Source organism: Austrofundulus limnaeus, unplaced genomic scaffold (genome assembly GCF_001266775.1).
Source record: "Austrofundulus limnaeus strain Quisiro unplaced genomic scaffold, Austrofundulus_limnaeus-1.0 Scaffold223, whole genome shotgun sequence".
NCBI classification, from domain to species: Eukaryota; Metazoa; Chordata; class Actinopteri; order Cyprinodontiformes; family Rivulidae; genus Austrofundulus; species Austrofundulus limnaeus.
Genome location: NW_013952625.1, coordinates 194308 through 213830, shown reverse-complemented (window position 1 = coordinate 213830; position 19523 = coordinate 194308). Strand labels below are relative to the sequence as shown.

The window sequence follows — 19523 nt, the reverse complement described above, 5'->3', positions numbered from 1 at the left end:
AGGGTCTGTTACTTCGGAAGGAGGGACTTGTAGCTCAGTAGTAAAACGCTCATTGGCCATTCAACACAGCTATATGAATAATTAACTCAAGTATGCGTACAGCCAATTAGCGTGCACGTTCRTTTCGTCAACCAATCAAAATTGAGGGCGGGTGTTTGTAAAACGTAAAATACTTCCTATTGGTTKCGGTGAAAGTGAATGGGCGGGTCTTAGTGTATTTTGCATGCAAACGCTGCATATTCCATGTAAACACTCTGGATTGGTTGTATTTTCAATTAATATTTAACAGTAGGAAAGAGATGCCCAATGGGTACGTSTAAAGTAACCTCATTGGAATAATTTAATCCAAAAACCACCCAGTTTCCGATGTTTGCCGAGTACGGCCGATGTGACTTTCTTCCCTCTGAGCAAAAATAAAAAAAATCCCTGCGTTCTTGTTCGTCTCGCTCTGGATCAGCCTGGGTTCTAAAGAAAAGAGCCTCAGAGCTAAGGCCTGTAATGTCTTTGGTGAAACTAGAGGGGGGAAAATGGTGAAACATGTTTTATTTTTTCCTCAAAACATGGAGAAACGGATTATTTTTAAGCCATTTTAAGAATATATAGACTTTTTTGCGATTTCGTTGGGCGACTTTTCGGATCTGTGGGACCTAACCGCAAGCCTCGGACTCAAGTAGGAAGGGTGGCCTGCTGTCGGGAGTGGATTTTCCGCATGCCCCATGGGAAATTCCGGGCGAAGCCTCGACTGTTCATTTCACGCTTATTTTTTGACATGACTTTATGACTTTAACAAATACGTACCGCGAAAGGGATTTCTTTCATACGGTACTGTTGGATTGTGATTAAGTTTTTAATATTTTTGTAAAAATGACCAAATGTGTTGTAGGCCACGTTTGGAAAAGCAGTAGTGTTGACGGTAGAGGTCTGACTTTTTATTTGTCGTAGCTATTTATTTGCCTAAGTATTATGTAATGTTGACTAACATGTATGATGGATAATGTATTTATTTCTTTTTTCTCTGGCTTTATTTTTTAACGAGTGGTCATTCTAGCTGAAAGTAGTACGCCTTATCACGACAATGTATCAGCTAAACACCCTCTATGTTTGTTGAATCTCAAATATAGATTGTATTATTATTATTATTATTATTATGTATAGCGTATTTTGAAGTTATGTTCGCTACCAGGGCCACGGTTTACGTTAGTTAACGAGGTCTGACGATTTAGGCTAGTATTAAACGTTGTGTTACAACTTATTTAACTAACCCGCTGCTAATGTGAGATGGTTATTCTTAATTTTAAAGTCGATTCGGTTAGATTAAAGTGGGTGAAAACGTCGTTTTTTTAATGATATATTTATTTTATTTTTCTGATGCTACACTAGCTTGCCGCGCTCAACATGGCGGMGCTCGGGAGATACGCTTCTTGTTGTGAACGAGGAAAGATGGAGTCTGGAATATTCTCTTAGGCGACTTTAAGAAACAAACGGGCTCATATTCGTAAACAATATCAAACTAACGGGGTAGAAAATGAACAGCTGTCTGGGTCGACAGTATAACTTCGTATCGTTACAGTGGTTCGGTTAATAAACGKCGAATCTGCGCGGAAGTCTGCTTCGCAAAATCGAGTTCTCTTCCAGTCGAGCTGTAGCCATTTTGTTAGCTTATCTACGCGCTTTGGTCTGTTTTTCTGAAAATTATGGCCGCTGTTTGGSACAATATTTTATTATAAACTGCTCTATGTGTAGTTGTTATTATTAGAAGGACGTCGTGATTTATTACAGAGTCGTTATTAAAGTGTAAGTAATATATATTTCAAATCACAAGTCTATTGTGCAACAATATAAAAGAACCAAGCAGCGTTTATCTGTAGCTCTGTTCACCTGAGCAAAGCTGTAAACTGGTCAAGGTAAGATTCTCTAAGAGCTATAAATTCTGCCCCATCAATTGCTGTTTAATAAATGTATTAAAACATGTTAACATGGCTTAATTCTCCCCAGGAAGTTGAAGCTAAACTGTTTAAACCACAATATATTTGCATTATTGTAACTAGTTTAGTGTTTTCTAATGTTTCAAATGTAATGATGTAAAGAAATTAAATGTTTCATGTATTTATTGCTTTAATTTATTAAAATAAAGACACTAAAGCAACATAGTGGKGTATGTGTTTTTATCATATTGGGCTCATTTGATGTCATTGTGCCAGTGATGTTAGCATACCATACATATGTTAGAGTTAATTAGAATTAGGATAAAGATGAGTTTTATTTCCTGTAGTATAAATGTGTTTTTTGTATTCTGTTTTTTGGTCAGGTCCCTGAAGAAAAGCATCAGTGAAGCTCAGAGGTCAGATAGAAAGCACATCTTCACTGTCCATAGGTATTCAGATCATATTCTGTGTAGTTATCATAAAGAGTTGTGTGTCTGACAGCTCAGAGAGAAAACGTGACAGTAAATCACTTTGTTCACCATGTGCCAAACCATGAGCATACAAAGGATTCCTTTTATTGACCAGTTGGCTCCCTCCACTGGTTCAGAGTGAGCACGACCACCGCTGCAAAGAGATATTGCACAACCACATGTTCATGGACCGAAGCTCCCCGGGAGGCTGTCAGGACGCGCTCCCTCTACCGCTTCCGGGAAGTCGGTGCAGAAGCGACACAGTGGTGTCAGGTTTGTAGCCAGGGGGACCGTTAGTGCAGCTGTCAACAGCTGTAAAAATGTCTGCGCTGCCTTAAAGCACCACACAGTGTCAGATTATAGTTTATACAAAAACGTTATGTAATWAACATGGCAACATTAGCTAGGCTAAGACAGAAATAACAATTCATGTTTTACTAAATTATAGAAAATAACTTTCAGTTGATGCCCTTGAATAAGTAAAAAACTTAAATATTAAACACCAGTGTTAAAACTATACTGTACCAGTGTTATCGATCTAGTGATAAATTACAGAAGTTTTATTAAAATAATGATTCACGTTGCCAAAAAGTGCCTAATAAAGAGCAGGGGTTCTCAAGCCATTGGGTCTGGGGTCCCCTTACATGGGTGAAAAAAATTCCAGGGACCCCCTCATAAGCCCCATGCTGTTTTTAAAAGACAGTTTATTGTCATTTCAACCCCTAAATGTCATGGGAATATGTACACTGCTCAAAACATAAAGGGAACACTTAACGCACGCTAAGTCCAAGTAAATCTAACTTTTGTGAAGCACATTCAACTCTGTACAGAACAAAGTACTCAATGTGAATATTTCATTGATTAAGATCGGGAGTTAGCGTGCGTTGTTTAAGTGTTCCCTTTATTTTTTTGAGCAGTGTATTTTTATTAAGTTTATTATATTAGTTTTATTAGTTCATTGTTCTCCATGCATTTTTAAAAATAAAAACCAAATTAACAATTTAGTTAAATTTTTTGAGGACCCCCAAGATACCTCTCACGGACCCCAGTTTGAGAGCCTCTGAACACAGAGTAAACAAATTTGTGGAACATAAAAATATGAGTATAGCACTAAAAACCATTTTATCAAGAGTACCTTTAAAATAGTCTGCAAACTAACTGATTAAAATCAATTAAAGGTGCAAAAATTACAACAAAATATTCAGATTATTTCTCCTTACAAAATATGTTTTATTCATTTCTGGCTTATTCCCTGGCCTTTGAGTAAAAAAAAAACCCACTTATATAAATAATAATATTAAGGATTATAATGGGGACAAAAATAAATTACGACCTAATAATAATTAGTTTTATTTATGGTAACGCGTGTCTTTGAGGGGTGAACATTCACATATGTAGGGGGAGCTCTTGTCTGGTGGTGTCGGTGTGTTTTCAGGGTCTGCTGAGGAACCAGGAGGAGGGGCCGCTTCGTAGCACAAATAAAGGAGGCGAGCGCACACACGACCAGCAGCAGCAGCAGCGTGTTGGTAAGAGGAGGAGTTGCATATTTCCTGCAGCCTGAACTAAAAGGCTGAAAACTTTAGCCGATTTGCAGAACCATAACCTGATCACACAGCTGTTTGTTAGGTTTATTTTAGAGCTGAGGAAAAAATATCAAGATCAAGAATCATTTATTGTCATTCAAACACAACATCAAGATGTAATGCAGAACGAAATTTGCAGTTTTGAACATCTGTCCGGAGAAACACACACACGACAGACACGGGGGAACGAATGTCCAGGGCCCTGCGCAACGACATGCACTGCCTTGCAGTTTGGAACACACACACACACACACATGAAGGATGAGTTAAATATAAGGGATTTTGTAATTTTTTTTCTTTACTGCTTCTTGATGCTCGAACTTGTAGCCCCAGAATGATGGGACCGTGGCACTGACCGCCAAACCACCACGTCCCTTTAGTGCATTTTACTATATGGACATAAAAAGGAGGGAAAGTTGTGTTTTCCCCTTTAATTCTGCACCAGGCTGGTGWTGTGTTATAAAACTAGGTGACGCAGAGTCGGAGGCACGGCGTTCTCAGAGCTCATCAGAACAGGCCGGCCCCGTTTCCCTCCACGAGAGAATGTCCTGTTCTCTCCGTGTTTGTTTTGGCCGATGTGAGCCACTGCCGGGGCGTCTTCATCTTCCTTTCATCCTCCCCTCCATCATCCAAAACCTCTCTTTGAAGCACCCCCTACTTGCGTTCGCCGTCGTCTTTTTAGACCCCCACCGTCCCCCCTTTTTTTTCTCCAGGTGCTGCTTCTTTCTGCAGAAAAGACAAGAGGGTAACGTTCGGGCGGGATTCGATCCAAAGGGTTTCATCCAAATGTTTTCTTTCCTTTCAACCACTTCCTGGAACGATCCGGGTTTGCTAAATTAATTTCTCCTGATCCAGCCTCACACTTCAATCAGCTTAGTGCTAATCTCGGACACTTACAGTGCAGCCAAGTTTCATCTGCCGCTCTGAGCTGTCCAGTTCTCTCTCTTCCCGAGGTTTTGACCCCTGGCACTGGTTTTCCCGCTTCCCCCTCTGTCAGGCACCATTTTCATTCACTTCTCGCTCATTAAGCTTGAAGGAAGCTTCTTTTTTTAACGCTGGTTGTGRATCAGCTTGGCCTTTCTCCCTTTTTCTCCTCATTCAAACATTGTTGTCATTTCATTGTTTTTTGTGTTTTTTCTATTTGCTTGGTAATCCCTGACAGCCTGGACGGTTTAAACTATCTTTACACCATATCTCTCTCTCAGCTTCGTCTTTCATGCTCTTCTTTTTTTTCTTCTCATAAAAAAGCATTTTTTTACACAATTTTAGCAGCATCCCCTGGCAGAGGATTGTGTTTTTGCTCGTGTGTGTCTGTTAACAAAATATCTCCTGAACTCCTGCACAGATTTTAGCAGAACGCTCTTAAAATAATCATCAGGTGTGAATCTACAACTGATTACGTTTTGGAGTCGCCCAGATTCAAGATGGCCGTCACAGCTAACTGAACTTAAAAAACAGAACAATGGTTATAACTCGGTGTATTTTACAAATACAGAGCTAAAATTTGGCGTGGTAGTAGCTGAGGTTAATCCTCCAAAGCATTCTAAAGGCTACGAAAGTGTGCAAAATCTTTGTTTGAAATGTTGCCATTAACTGTTTGGARTCAGTTCTGTCTGTTAGCAAAATRTCTCAAGAAACACTTCACCGATTTACATAAAATGAACAAGAATTATTAATTGGATGCACTTCTAGAGTTGATCAGCCTTTGGAGCCCACCCAATTAAAGCTGGCCACTGCAGCTAACTCACATTAGAAAACACAAAAATGTCTAAAACACAGTCAGTTTCACAGATATCAAGCTAACGTTTAGCRTGTTAGTAGCTGAGATTAATCCTCTAACACACACACTGAACTCTAGGAAAGTGTGCAAGATCTTCTTTTAAAATTTTAACATCAACTGTTTGGTGTCAGTTCTGTCTGTTAGCAAAATATCTCACAAAACACTTCATACATTTATATAAAATGAACAAGAAATATTTGTTGCATGTACATCTAGAGTGAATTAACTTCTGGAGCTCAAACAATTAAAGATGGCCACTGCAGTGAGCTCGCTTTAAAAAACCACAAAACTACCTAAAATTCAGTCAGTTTGATAGTTATCGAGCTAAAGTTTGGCGTGGTAGTAGCTGAGAGTAATCCCCAACATGTAATCTGAGTGTTGAGTCTCACGAAATCGAATTACCTTTTTTCGGTCTTTTGTCCTGTGTGTCCCCCCATCCCCCCGGMGGTGCAGCAGATTTATGATTTTGTTTTTTTTTTTATTACGATGTCGTCATAACTGTCTTTGTACTTTCCTTTTTTCCAAAGCTGTGCTCGGCTCACCCTCTTTCCGGAAGGCTCTCATTGAAGTGCCTCTGTGCTATTTAAAGAGGTGTGGGGGGGAGGGGGGGTTGTTTACAGTTCCTTCAAACTACAGGCTGTCTAGAAACAGGAAGTACCATCGCCTCAAAGCACAGCCGTCCTCAGCCACTTCCTCCTCCTCCTCCTCATGGCTGAGCAGCAGCTCCAGCAAAACAACCCTCATGCTTATCAGAGAATTATGCACCCCTCCCCTCCGCTGCCTGTCCTCCTGAATGGTGCACACACACACACACACACACACGCACACACCAGGCTTTTCAGTCCTCCACCGTGTCCTCTGTCGCTTTTTTTCCTCTATTCTCTTGTGCCTGCAGTCTCTCCTTGCCAGTACAGCATGCCTGAGTAGCTGCCTGGAGATGAAGGAGCTAATTAATTTGATTTAGCCGTTCTCTCCCTCTCTAGTCCTCTTTCTCAGGCAGTGGAAAAACCAGCCGTCCAACCCACCTCCTCCTCCTCCTCCCCTTCCACACCATATCAACATAACACCCCTCCCAGATGATTTTCCACCTATCCTTTCTAGTCTCCTTTGGCAACGTTCGTGCTCCAGCTCTTCCATTCCTATTTTCTCCCGCCGCTCCCGTTACACAATCATGTGCCGCCGACTTAAACTCTCTCACGTTGCCCATATTCACCCATAAATGCTCTCGTTTTCCTCCTCTGAACCCAGAGACAGCTAGTTGTTGTGGCTCGGCAGCGCCTTCTTTAGCCATCTAAAAACAGGCTTGTCAGGCTCCGGTGGACGAAACCCACTTTTAGTGTTAGTTGAAACTTTGATGGATCCACCTATTGTTTTTTTTTTTTTCCAGGCGAGTTTAGCACAGCTGTGTCAAACCACATGAATCTTGCTGCTTGGATGAACCTTTTTATCAGACTTAAAGCGCTACGCTGCGTTTCACTTACCTCTGAAGTCGAACCTGACTTCATCGTTCTCCAGCTGCAACATGAAAAAACACAGACGGATTTGATAATTGTTGTGTTTATCGACAGGGCTCRCTAGCAGTACAAGCCATGGATTTCCATACATGTAGACAAACAGCTGCTAATGTTGCTAATCTAGTAGACTTTTTTCAACTTCTGTGTTCAAATAGATCTCAGAGATAGTTTATACTTTTTCAAGTAGGGTTCCTGTGGAAATGTTATAAACAATTAATAGTTTATGTGTCGTAGAAAACCTTTTGAACAACCTCAGTTTGTATTAACAGAGTTTAATTCTGATTAGAATGAGCTAACAGCTAATCTGAGYGGAGCCGAGACCTTAGAACATCTCTGCAACAAACTAATTAAATTTTAACACAGCTATCAGTTTTTTTATAACATAATTGTTGCACAAATATTTTGATAAAACTGCTAGAGGTGCTCCATGTTTCACCGGAAGGACTACAGCTAGCTGCTGTTGCTAACTGCTAACAAATAAACCGTAGAATTCTGTGTGAACCGTGTAATTCACAAATGACAGCGATGTAAATGTTTATAAACAAATATGAAGTGTTAGAAACTTGAGTTGTTTTGAGGTGGCGGGGGTCTGCTTTAATCTCAGCCCTTTTCAGACTAGCCATTAGCTCATGAATTTGTGGAAATGTGATGAGAAGTGGCGGCTGTGGCTAAGAGCAGAAAGTCACGTACAATGATGGTAACACATTGCTCTTTCACTTTCTCCAAACTGAAACTTTTCATTAAAAAATCTGTCTACAGCAGGTAAGATATGAAGTGTTCATATTGTCTCCATCAAACCCCACTTCTAAGATCAGGACAGTTCCTTTAAAGGACATGTTAAGTATCTTTAAATGATGCAGGGCTCTTATAGAAATCACCTTTAATGCATTGTTTGAAAGATGACCATATAAATTACAGTTACATAAAATGTTTGAAATCAGTTTGATTTTTAGGTTCCTTGAATACCTTTTGTGACATTTAGTTTATTATGAGAAAAATTACTAAAGGAGCTTTTCTTTTTGTTTTATACCCGCTTTTGTAATGCTTCTTGTTCTGTTACATGTAATTAATTGTCTCTTTAAACAAACAAAAAATATATATACGTTTGCATCACCTGCTATTAGATGTATGGAAGTTATTTTGATTTGTTTCTTCTCTTAAAAATCAAACTATTTCTTTGGGTTTAATGTAGAAGAAGCTGAAATGAAGTGGTTAGAGTTAAAAAAACATCTAAAAGAAGCCGAACACTTGCTAACACCTAAGAATAACTCAAAGCTAAATATAGCAAAAGCTAAAACAACAAATTGGTAGTTATAAGTAGCCGACAAAGTATCAAAAAGCTGACTGGAACCTAAATTATTAAAAGGCAAGTTAAAAGCTAAAGTTAGCTTAGGGCTAGGTAGAAGAAAATGTGTTTCTATGTAGAATAATTTGTAAATAAAGTTTAATATTTTGAAAAGCACACATCTGAATGTGCTGAAGGTTTGGATGACTAAAAAATAATGCAATGTCGGCAGAAGTAGTAAGATTGCTAAAAACGTGAACAACTAAAAACCATAAAAAAGGGAGAATTGTGACCCCACTTTCACATAAATTACCTTTTATAKTTTGTAGGATCACTGATAATGTACAAAAACCCAATTGTTCAGAAAAAATATTTTTAACTTGTCACTTACAAATGCATAGTTTTAGATGATGAACTGAGGTATTTAGCTTGGAGGGGTCTGATTTTTATTAAATTTTCACCTCTGCTCTTACAGATGKCCTTTCAGCTCCACATTGATGTATGATTTTGTTAACAGATAGCTGAAGACGTTCCAGCTTGTCGTCCCTCCTCCTGTCTGCTGAGGTTTCACCGCCCCACCACCCCAACGCTGTGGGATTAAACCCACTTTTATTTAAGAGAGACAAATCTAAACGTGTGCTGCTCTTTTCATCATGCTACAGCAGAACGTCTCCGTGCTTTGCTTTCGTTTTGTGTTTCCGTGCTGATGTGTGTGTGTTGTCTTGCACAGGCCGCAGATGCAGGGACTTGTTGAGTCGGCCCTGAAAAGATGTCGCTTCCTCTTTAAGAAACTGCTGACATCCGAACTCCCTGAACCCACTTTGATCTCAGGCCAAGTCAGCTGGAGAGCAGGTTAGTCATGGCTTCCTTGCACTGACTATAAATGTTTACTAACACACGAACATGCCTCAGGATTTAGTCACACAAGAAGGAAGGAAACCTCAAAGTAAGAAGAAACTTATTATCGGTTGTAGAGTTGTGCGGTGTTTCTGATTGTTTTGCAGTTTTGCTGTTAAACGGCTGTTTTAGACTGAATATCTCATGTTAGGAAATGACAAAGTGGAAGCTGTTTTGGTCAAACTTTGAAAATAACATTATGCTAAAAACTTATGCAGTGTCATGAGATACCATGTTGTGAGTGACTCATGGCTCTTACCACATCTAAATTTAGCTGTAGCTTAGTTATAGCTGTTTTTGTTGACTAACCCTTTCAATTTATCAGTTGTAGAGATGTGTTCAGTTTGTACTTCCTGCAACTTTTAATAAAATGGGTTCTTTGGTTCATGAGATATGTGACCCTTGGGGTCATTCCTATGGTCCCCCTTATGTTTCCTGGTACCTATGTTACCCTACATCCTAGGACTTATGTTTTACCGGTACCTGTGTTTTCCTCATAGACTTGAATATAGATCACTAGACTGAGCCCCGTGCATACCGTCCACTGGTAGTGTCTGTGACAGCATGGAGGACCAGAAATGGCGTCCAAAAAGGGCAACAGCTCACAGCCTCTGTAGAAACTAATAGATAAACAGCAGCTGAACCGGATCTGTTTCACAGATTGTCGGTCATGCTTTTACAATAAATTAATATTAATTTAAAAAATACAATAAATTAATAACTATGTTAATTTCATTCAACAATCATGTAAAACAGCAGATTTATACCAGAAAAATATATAATTTATAAGTAACTGATCTAATCCAGACCTGAAGTCAGCCTGTAACTTAGACTTTAGCTAGTTGACAAATGATGACTTCAGCTAGTAATAAAGTATATTTATTATTTTTTCTCACTGTCAAAAAATAAGAACATTTATATTTTCCAGTCAGCAGTTAGAAATTTTTCTCTGGTTATAGGATGAATCTTGTCTCTATTAGCTAACCATCTTCTTAACAAGTCAGGTTCCTCTAACAGAAACCTAAAAATACTCACATTTATAATATTATTTTACACTGTAGGTCTAAATATAAATCAGAGGACAAAGTAACATTTAATAGTTTGTGTTAAATTGTAGCATGATTCAACAGTGCTAAACTCTGTATATATGCTCCACAAGCTAATATCTGCTAACCAGTTCAATAAATAACAGTGATTACATCGACTTTATAAGATTATTTTCAGGGATGCATGATATATCGGTATTGATATCGGAATCGGCCGATATTGGTAAGTTTTTAGAATATCGGTATCGGTCCGATATGTAAAACTGGGCCGATACTAATGTCCGATATTGATTTCCCACTTTTTAGCTTCCTGTTTCTGTTTTGGAGGGGAGATAGTTGGTTGAGCGACATCTGTTTGATCTTAATAGTGATCCTGACGCTGCGCAGCCAGGAATAACTGAAGTAGGGAGCCGTGTCAGAGGTCTGGTTGTTTATTTACAGTATCAAAAAAAGACCCAAGTGTGTTTGTGCGTATATGTATAATATAATTTGTGTGTTTGTGTAATATCGATAAATATCGGTTATCGGCCATGACAGCAATAATTATATCGGATATCGATATTGGCTGAAATTTTCATATCGATGCATCCCTAATTGCTTTAATTTTAAACTGTTACATTATGTTCTGCTCAGATCACATTGAGCTAAATAAGATCAAATCTGCTGACTTGTGTTGTGAAATGAGACRTTTTCCTGTTTATCTTCTGTTAATAAATCCATAACACAAACAGTTTTTCTGACATTATTTAAAACATTAGATTATATAAACTGTAAAATATTAATAATAATTGGGTTAATATTATTATTAATAGTTTTATTATTTCTACATCGTCCGTCCTTTTTTTCTGCTCTGTTGTCAACATGTACAGTAATGAGAAATCCAGACTCTTGACCGTTTTGCTTTAGCCGTTAGCTTCACCAGCCGATCACACGGTCACCTGGTTTCTGAGCACTCCAGCTGTTCTATAGAACCTCCATGGTTTTCCTCAACAAATGCTCCCTAGTACCTATGTTTCCAGGTACCTATGTTACCCTATATCTATGTTTCCTAGGACCTATGTGCACCGATACCTATGTTTTCCTCTACCTACCGTATGTTCCCCAGACCTACCCTGGTACCTATGTTCCCCAGGTACCATTGTACCCTAGTTCCTACTGTATCTCTGTACCTATGTTCCMCGGTAGCTTTGTTTCTCAGTACAATACCTGCAATATAATTCATTATATTTTTTTCATCTCTGTTAAAAGACATTTGAAGGAGGAGCCGAGCATCTTACATGACTTGTATTATTAACCCTGTGAGAACATAGGCACCACCCTGACCTGAACTCTCAAACTGAGGATTAAGTCAAGTGATGTAGTGGGGTAAAAGGCAAATATAGTGCATTGGTAGAGAAATATGCGATAACTAGAGTTTGTTAAAATAAGATGAATAAATATCTCATCTATGGGTCCTTTGAAGAAAATGTCTTTACAAAAACWTGTACAATAGTTTGTCTTCAGGCCCAGGCCTCCATTGAAAAAGACATCTGTGATCTCAAAGGGACTTGCCTGGTTAAACAACGGTAAAATAAAATAAATAAATTTAATCCAGAAGCACTTTTCTGAGCAGTACCAACAACGTTTGATGGTTTTGAGCGGAAAAGGCCTAAAATTTCACACATTCAAAAATAGTCTTCAAATTACAAAAACATAAAAAATAACGGAATTTTCTTCAAGTTTAACTAACTCTGACCTAATCTCTCATTGGTTGAGATAGGTCACCTGATTTAGTAACAATTACAAAAACAACAATAAAGAAAGACACTGAGTTAAACCTAATGTTTTCACTTTGTGCTTATAAGGAAACTCCAGAGGATGTGCTGAAGTCATGACTCAGATCTGAAATCTGTCCTTGTTCTGACCAGCAAACGGTGCCGCGTGGTTCCAGTAAAACAACTGGATGAGTCAGCTAAAAAGGTCAAAGTTCACCATCTGTCAGTTCCCAAAGTGCTCAGAAACAATTAGACTGTTTTTAGTTTTAGAGCACCAGGCTGTTGTTTTTTATCACCAACTGCCAAAAGGAGAACACAGACAACACTGTTTTTTGCTTTTGTGTGTGTTATAGTTGACTCCTATTACTTTAAACAGAGCAACACAAAAACTACAGAAATGTTCAGAGAAACAAAAATAGGTCTGATGACTCTTAGAACCTAAAAAAAGCATAAACTCAATCTTGATAGGTTGTAATTTATCTAGCCTGCATAAGCACAATAATTTACTTTAATGAGAAGCTGTAAATTCTTATGTAAAACAAAATCAAATAAACCAACTCGCTAAATGACAACTGCTCCGGTTTTCTACCACCTACTACGTGTCTGCTCAGTGCCCTGTAGTGGAGACAACACTAGTGATGGAGATAGACTTTTATCCAAGGGGTGGCCAAGGATTATTTTTTCAAGAGGGACAAACAGATAACGGTTTCTCTCCAATAAGATGCCTTTATTGTTCCATTTTTACATGCATGAGTTCTATGGTAGCGTAGCAWGAGAAGCCGTAATCGACTAAACATCCACGAGGAGACAAAGATGGACAACGTCGTGTCTTAGAATACAGAGTTGGCTGCAGCCACCGAACAATGGCAAGGCTCTTGTGTGGACTGAGCGGCTGAAATGCACGCACACACTCAAGCTATTGTTTTAGCCGACCAACCGTTAGCATCTCACAGCCATGCGCTTCYCTTGACTTTGTTTTTTTGTGCAAGCGTAATTTTATATCCAGTTTTCACACGCCGTAAAGCTTTGAAGACGTGCAGGAGCGCGTGAGAGAGGATGTAGCTTGGCGAGGGGGGTAAAAAGTTTGTCCAACTCTCTCTGAGCCAGAGAGGTCACAGGAACAACACTCAATCCCAGAGCGGTTCCCATGGAGATGAGTGTGGCAGCGTACAAAGAGGGTGAGATAGAGTGATGAAAGAGAGGGAGAGAGGGAAAGGGCAGGCGGGGGGGGGGTGTTGGCGTCAAGGTTCAGTTGGTGTGCACTTGTGGGAGAGTTGCAGAGGGCTGTGTGCGACGGGGCGGTCTCCACTCAACGGGACAGTAGGAAGTATGAGGGTTCTGTAGCGCTATAGGACTCTATCGTTTTGTCCATCGAGTCCACAGCTTTTGGACGGAGGACAGAAGTATAGAACCATGGCACAAGCAGAACAAAGAGATTTGTTGTTGCAGTAATTTGAAAAAAGTCCACTCTCTTTCAGTTCTAGGGTTTTACATATCAGAACTCAATAAAAAGTGACCTGATTAAGCCTCAAAAAAATTAAAATTTCACTCAGAGTAAACCAAAACTCACAGCAGATTTCACCTTGTCTGTATTTTAAAAAAATTGAAAAGATGTGTCGGAAAAGAGTCAGAAGTCAAAGAATAAAGAGGTAAGATTATAATCTCAGTTTGAACAGTCAGATGTAAACAATTACCAAGTTATCCACAACAAAAGCTCAATCACTTTTATATTTGTCTCCCGTGGGCGAGGCGGGGGACATAGAAATGCTCTCTGTCTGTCCATCCGTCCGTCCGTGATAGGGGGAGATAAGAGAYGGTTGGTGTCAAGTTCTATCTTGAATAGTTTAGATCTTAGAACATCTTGGAGAAACTTAGAGAAGCTGTCTGGATTGCTGTATTGTATAGAACAGAGGTTCTCAAACTGGGGTTCGTAAAAGGTAACTTGGGGGTCCTCAAAAAAAATTCACTAAATTGCTAATTTGGTTTTTATTTTTAAAAATGCATGGAGAACAATGAACTAATAAAACAAACATAATAAACTTAATAAAAATATATATTCCCATGACATTTAGGGGTTGAAATGAGAAAAAAAAACTTTTAAAACAGCATGAGGTTTATGAGGGGGTCCCTGGAATTTTTTCGCCCTTGTAAGGGGTCCCCAGACCCAAATGGCTTGAGAACCCCTGGTGTAGAAGATGCCCACATAGCAACATACTGTAGGTCTGGCCCAGTTCTGGCCCACACAACCCAACAACACTCTTGACACTCAGCCCAAATATCTCGGAATGACGGCTCTTTGGTGGCCCAGACTTCATTTGCCAGATGTGGTCCATGCGTGGACCAGCACCCACATAAAGCAAACCACAACCGGGCCAGTTGTGGCATCTCATCTTAAAAACAACACCATCATTGCCAGACTTGGCCCACTATCTGGTTGACAGACCACATATTGACGCCAGATTTGGCCCACACCTGACTCCTATGTGGGACTTTAAAAATTAGCAATAAAATTCAAAAACCCAGTGGAGAGATGCCAAATCCAGATTTATGTGTTCAGATTCTAACTGTAGTTCGTAAACAAAGCAAAGACGATGAATTTGGACCAACTATCAAAGCATTGCAGTAGAACAGACATGATAAAAATGTGGATGACTTTTCCAAGGTTTTGTCAGGGAGATATAGCTTCCTGTTKGTGATAACAGTCCACAACTAATCTGTTCATCCAATTTAAGAGCTGTCAAAAATAGACTCCCACGTTTTTGACAGCAGAGTGACAAAAAAAAAAAAAAAGGACAAACTGCAAACAGTGTGCAGAGCATCAGTGACTGATGGCTGTATCATGATTATGAAGCTGCTTCTGCTAAACAAACTAGCATCTTATGTTCTGTAGCTGTAGTTTAGCCATAAGTCAACCCTAAAGCAGTTAACAGACCGGCCCTGTCGCTGGTAACACATGAACTCTTTTAGCCGAGGACATTGACCGTTAATGAGCGTCCCTGCCCTAGATTCTTTTCCTGTCCATGTAGCTTTCCCCTCTTTCTTTTTTTAGCTTAGCATTCCACTAATTTCACACTTGGAGATAAGTAKTCAGGCATTTTGTTGCAGAGATAATATCTGGAAGAAGCTCTTTTAAAGGTTTACAACAAAAAAGACACCATGAAGTTCTGACTGAGGTACTCTCTCCACATGAACAAATTGGACATTTTCTAATATGTTTAGCTATTACATGTAAGAAAGAAATGTCATGTGACATTAGTGACATGACTGTGTGCTGGCAATCATTGTGCACAGACTCTGGTTCCAAAAATACAACATGGCAGCTTCTGTAAATAGTATATCATGGCTTCAATTCTTAACAACGAAAGACACCAGGATGTTAAATTTAGTTTTTCTTATTACTGTCAGTGCCTGTGCTTTATTCTCCTTTGTTTGAAATACTTAATGCCTAGCACAATAAGTAAGGAGGTAGATTATTTCTTTGTCATAGATCTAATGATTGACAGCACCTGGGGGCACCAGAAGCTCAGAACACGTATCAATACCAACAGCAAAATAAGCTGTTTGGTAGAAAGATTTTAGCATTTTTTTTAATGTGCACAATCCACATACTCAGCTCTGTTGCCCATCTCACAAATGCATGTTTCTTACAAATGTGGCACCATTTAAAAGGGAAATTAACAGGCTTTCCAACGGTATAAGATTTATTGCCAAGAARCATTGTTACAACAAAGAAATAACCTATCAAACACAAATTTACTTACTTTTTGTGCTAAGTTTAGTGTTTAAAGTGACTTGGCCTCTCCAACGCAAACTGATGTTGTTTACACATGATGCTACTTAAACTCTAAATACTATTTGTGATCAAAAATTGTGGTTTTTGAAGTGTAGAAAATGTAAATGTTTGTCACACGGAGAAAGTCTAATTAAGTATACTGTTGAGTTGCAATGTAGTAACGTTTGTTTTCAAACATGAGCGACTTCCCAAATGGTGTTGTAGACGGGTTCTGGACAAGATGCGTGTGATAATAGTCCCTCTTACGAAAACACTTTTAACATGGGCCTGGCACACCTTTCCCTCTCATTGAAATTTACTCTATGTCAAAACTGAAAGGGAGTATAGGTTGAAATCAACCTGCTGCTGTTAAAGGGACCCATGATTAGTTGTAACATAGACTTTATTTAATAAACATATATTTTAACTGTAAAATAAAGACTGTAAAAATACTGTAGGATGTTCAGTTTTTATCATTTTTACACTAAAAGTTTAAAAATATATTATATGGACAGGGCCATTTTATTTACATGCAAAGCATTCTGGGTAAATGATGACGTGGATAGGTCCTCCGTGTGAGGCTGCTAGCGAGCTATATCCACCCTGAAGTTTAATCTTGGACAATATCTGAGACGACTGGCTCTTAAATGAAACCAGAGAGCGTTGACAGAGAGGAGAAGGTAGAAATGACTCAGTCTGTAACTGAAAATATAGATGGAGGACAACAGAGCTGCTTCATGAAAGAAGAACCTCAGCTTAGCCTGTTAGCTTTAGCATTAGCCCCGACGCTATCACCATATTTATGTATTAGCTTAGTGCTACACATTCTCCTCTCGTCACTGAGGTCCTCCATCCACATGACAGAGAGGGGAACGCAAAAATGACTCAGCTGCAACTGAAAATATGGATGGAGGACCTCAGGTTAGCGTGTTAGTTTGTCGCGCTAGCGCTGAGCTAATACATGTAAGGCAATATAGCACTGGCGCTAGAGCAAAGGCTAAAGGTGGGAACATACTCGCTCCGACGCCGACGGGTCGATGCGCGGTCACGTGGTTGTTCGGCAGTCGTTTTCGCACAGACCTYTCATTGTCCCTACGACACCCCTGCGCCGAATTCGGGAAACCCCCCTCCCTGAAGCATACGTCACTGCGTGGAGTTCCCCCACTGTCCTGGTTAAAAAGCTCCACAGTTTCAGAGTCCTCCGTGCCTGTTTATCTGTTATGTCTGTTTATCTCCATTCATGAGTTTTTCAGGGTTTGACTATCTTTATAAAACTCTGCTTCCTGGTCGGCTCGGGGAGTGAGTCGTTTTTATTTTATTTTTCCCCYTTTTTTTAACCGAGTGGTTGAAGTAAATGCAGCGCATAGCGCTGTCAGCACAAACACACATGAGTCTTTCTCGGTTTGTCTATCTTTAAAACTGCTCAAAACAGTCTGCTCTAGTCAGAAGCGAGTTTTTGTTTTTTTCTTCTGCTGTGTCCATCCGAGCGCTTTCAGTTCAGACCAATCACACATTACCGTCGACAAGGGAGGGGGGTCAAAAAGTTCTGCCGGGGGCTTGTGCCAAAAGGGGTTGTCGACACGACGCTGCGAAGCCCGGTGATGTAATTTTCGTCATTAAACTGCGACAACCCCTGCCGACTTCGGCAGTTCGCAGGGAGTATGTTTCCAGCTTAACAGTCTGAGCTGAGATTCTTCTTCCATGAAGCAGCTCTGTTGTCCTCCATCCATATTTTCAGTTACAGGCTGAGTCATTTCTACCTTCTCCTCTCTGTCAACGCTCTCTGGTTTCATTTAAAAGAGTCGATCATCAGATATTGTCCAAGATTAACCTTCAGGGTGGATATAGCTCGCTCACACCGAGGACCTATCCASGTCATCATTTATCCAGAATGCTTTGTGTGTAAATAAAATGGCTCCGTCTGTGTTAAAATATATATTTAAAAATTTACAAAACTAAACAGCCTACAGTATTTTTACAGTCTTTATTTTACAGTTAAAATATATGCTTATCAAATAAAGTCTAATGTTACAACTAATCATGGATCCCTTTAAGCCTCTGAGCCACCAAGGGATGTAGCCACAGAGCTGAAATTTTCAGCATGTGTGAAGGTAAGCTGACACTGGTGCTGTATGGGATAATGTAGAGACAGACACATTGTATTTACTGTATTCTACTCTTCCTATGGTTCTATAGYATCTGAATGTGGTCATCTAGGGGCAGCTTAGTTGAGGGGTTCATTTTTGAAGCCATACTGAGACCCAGTATGTCTGTGATGCTCAGTCTTGACTTTTAACTGTAAATATGAGGGTTACAGTCCAAGCTTGTCATGCTTTATACCCCTTTTCCACTCACTGTTCAAATTGGTGGCTACATTTTTCCATGTTTAGTGCCATTATCAAGACAAAAACAGTCATCAAGCAGCTCTACCTGACATCTTTGACAGGCTATAAACAAAACACAAAGACATCCACAGCTCCTTGGACCACTCACTACAGCCTCTACACACTTTAGAGTATTTCTTCCAGTAGAAAAGGCTTCTTCAGATGGGAATCTCCTGTTTTGAAGTATTTGCGTGTACAACCTGTTTGTAACAATCCCAGAGCTTGCTCTCTGGTATGTTTAGTAAGTAAGCAATTATGTAAACTTTATTTCTATGGCACCTTTCACAGACACAAACATCACAAAGTGCTTCACAGAAAGGAAAAATAACTAAAAACAATAAAACAGATCACAGATATAAAAAACAACAACAACGTTTTCACTGTTCACTTATGGAAACAGTTTGTGTTTATGGATTGAGGCTAATTTCACTTTAACCAGAGAGAAGGGGCTTTGAAGACTCTTGTGCCGTCATTCACAACCTGCCGTACCCATGACAGTCGTTTTAGTCTCTGATAGTTTTGGCTGCCTTCATGTTYGTTTAGAAACAATATAATGGGTTGAATCATTGGTCTGATTAGATGTTTCATACTTGACAATCGTATCAGGGCTCGACCCACAGCAGGGACTTGAAGTCAGGACGTCTCGGGCCTCCGCTGCGTCGATTGTCTCCGTTCTGTCTCAGCCCCTGAAACTTTTATCGAAGTGCAGCCCTCGACGGCAGGAGATCCCCTTTAACGCCTCCATGTTCCCCCTCCTCAACTTCACGTCGCTTTGCTCCCGTCCTCCATTCGACTGCGGCCGGTTCCCGTCCTCCAGCCCGCCTGCCTCACTTTGGCTGCCGTCTCTTCCTCTTAACTCCCCGGCTGTCTGTCTGCCCGTCTGTCCGGCTGCACTTGTGTGCCCGGGGTTTTTTGGAGTTGGCATGGTTCCTGTTTGTTTTCAGCCATTTTGGGGACTTGCAGTGCTCGTAACAAACTGCTTAAATGGCGTCCTCTTGCTCGCCTGCTCTCCCACTCTGTCTCCCTTCTGCCTCTCCCTCCCTCCCCCTATCGCTGGGCTTTGTGTATATAAAGTAGTGTGTGTGTGTGTGTGTGTGTGTGTGTGTGTGTGTG

General features: G+C 40.0%; 1 protein-coding gene and 1 long non-coding RNA gene across 2 annotated transcripts in view; both read left to right on the top strand.

Annotated features, from left to right (window-relative positions):
* Window positions 1-423: 423 nt before the first annotated feature.
* LOC106525316 (uncharacterized) lies at window positions 424-2890 on the top strand. The gene is made up of 2 exons (XR_001311101.1): window positions 424-1904; window positions 2309-2890. It is a non-coding gene; the product is annotated as an uncharacterized LOC106525316 (long non-coding RNA).
* A 786-nt stretch (window positions 2891-3676) lies between these two features.
* zbtb4 (zinc finger and BTB domain containing 4) overlaps window positions 3677-19523 on the top strand; it is a 36869-nt gene continuing 21022 nt past the window's right edge. Inside the window, exons 1-2 of the mRNA XM_014019501.1 lie at window positions 3677-3921; window positions 9288-9409. The gene's annotated coding sequence lies outside the window, so the exon portion shown is untranslated. The remainder of the gene's footprint in view (window positions 3922-9287; window positions 9410-19523) is intronic.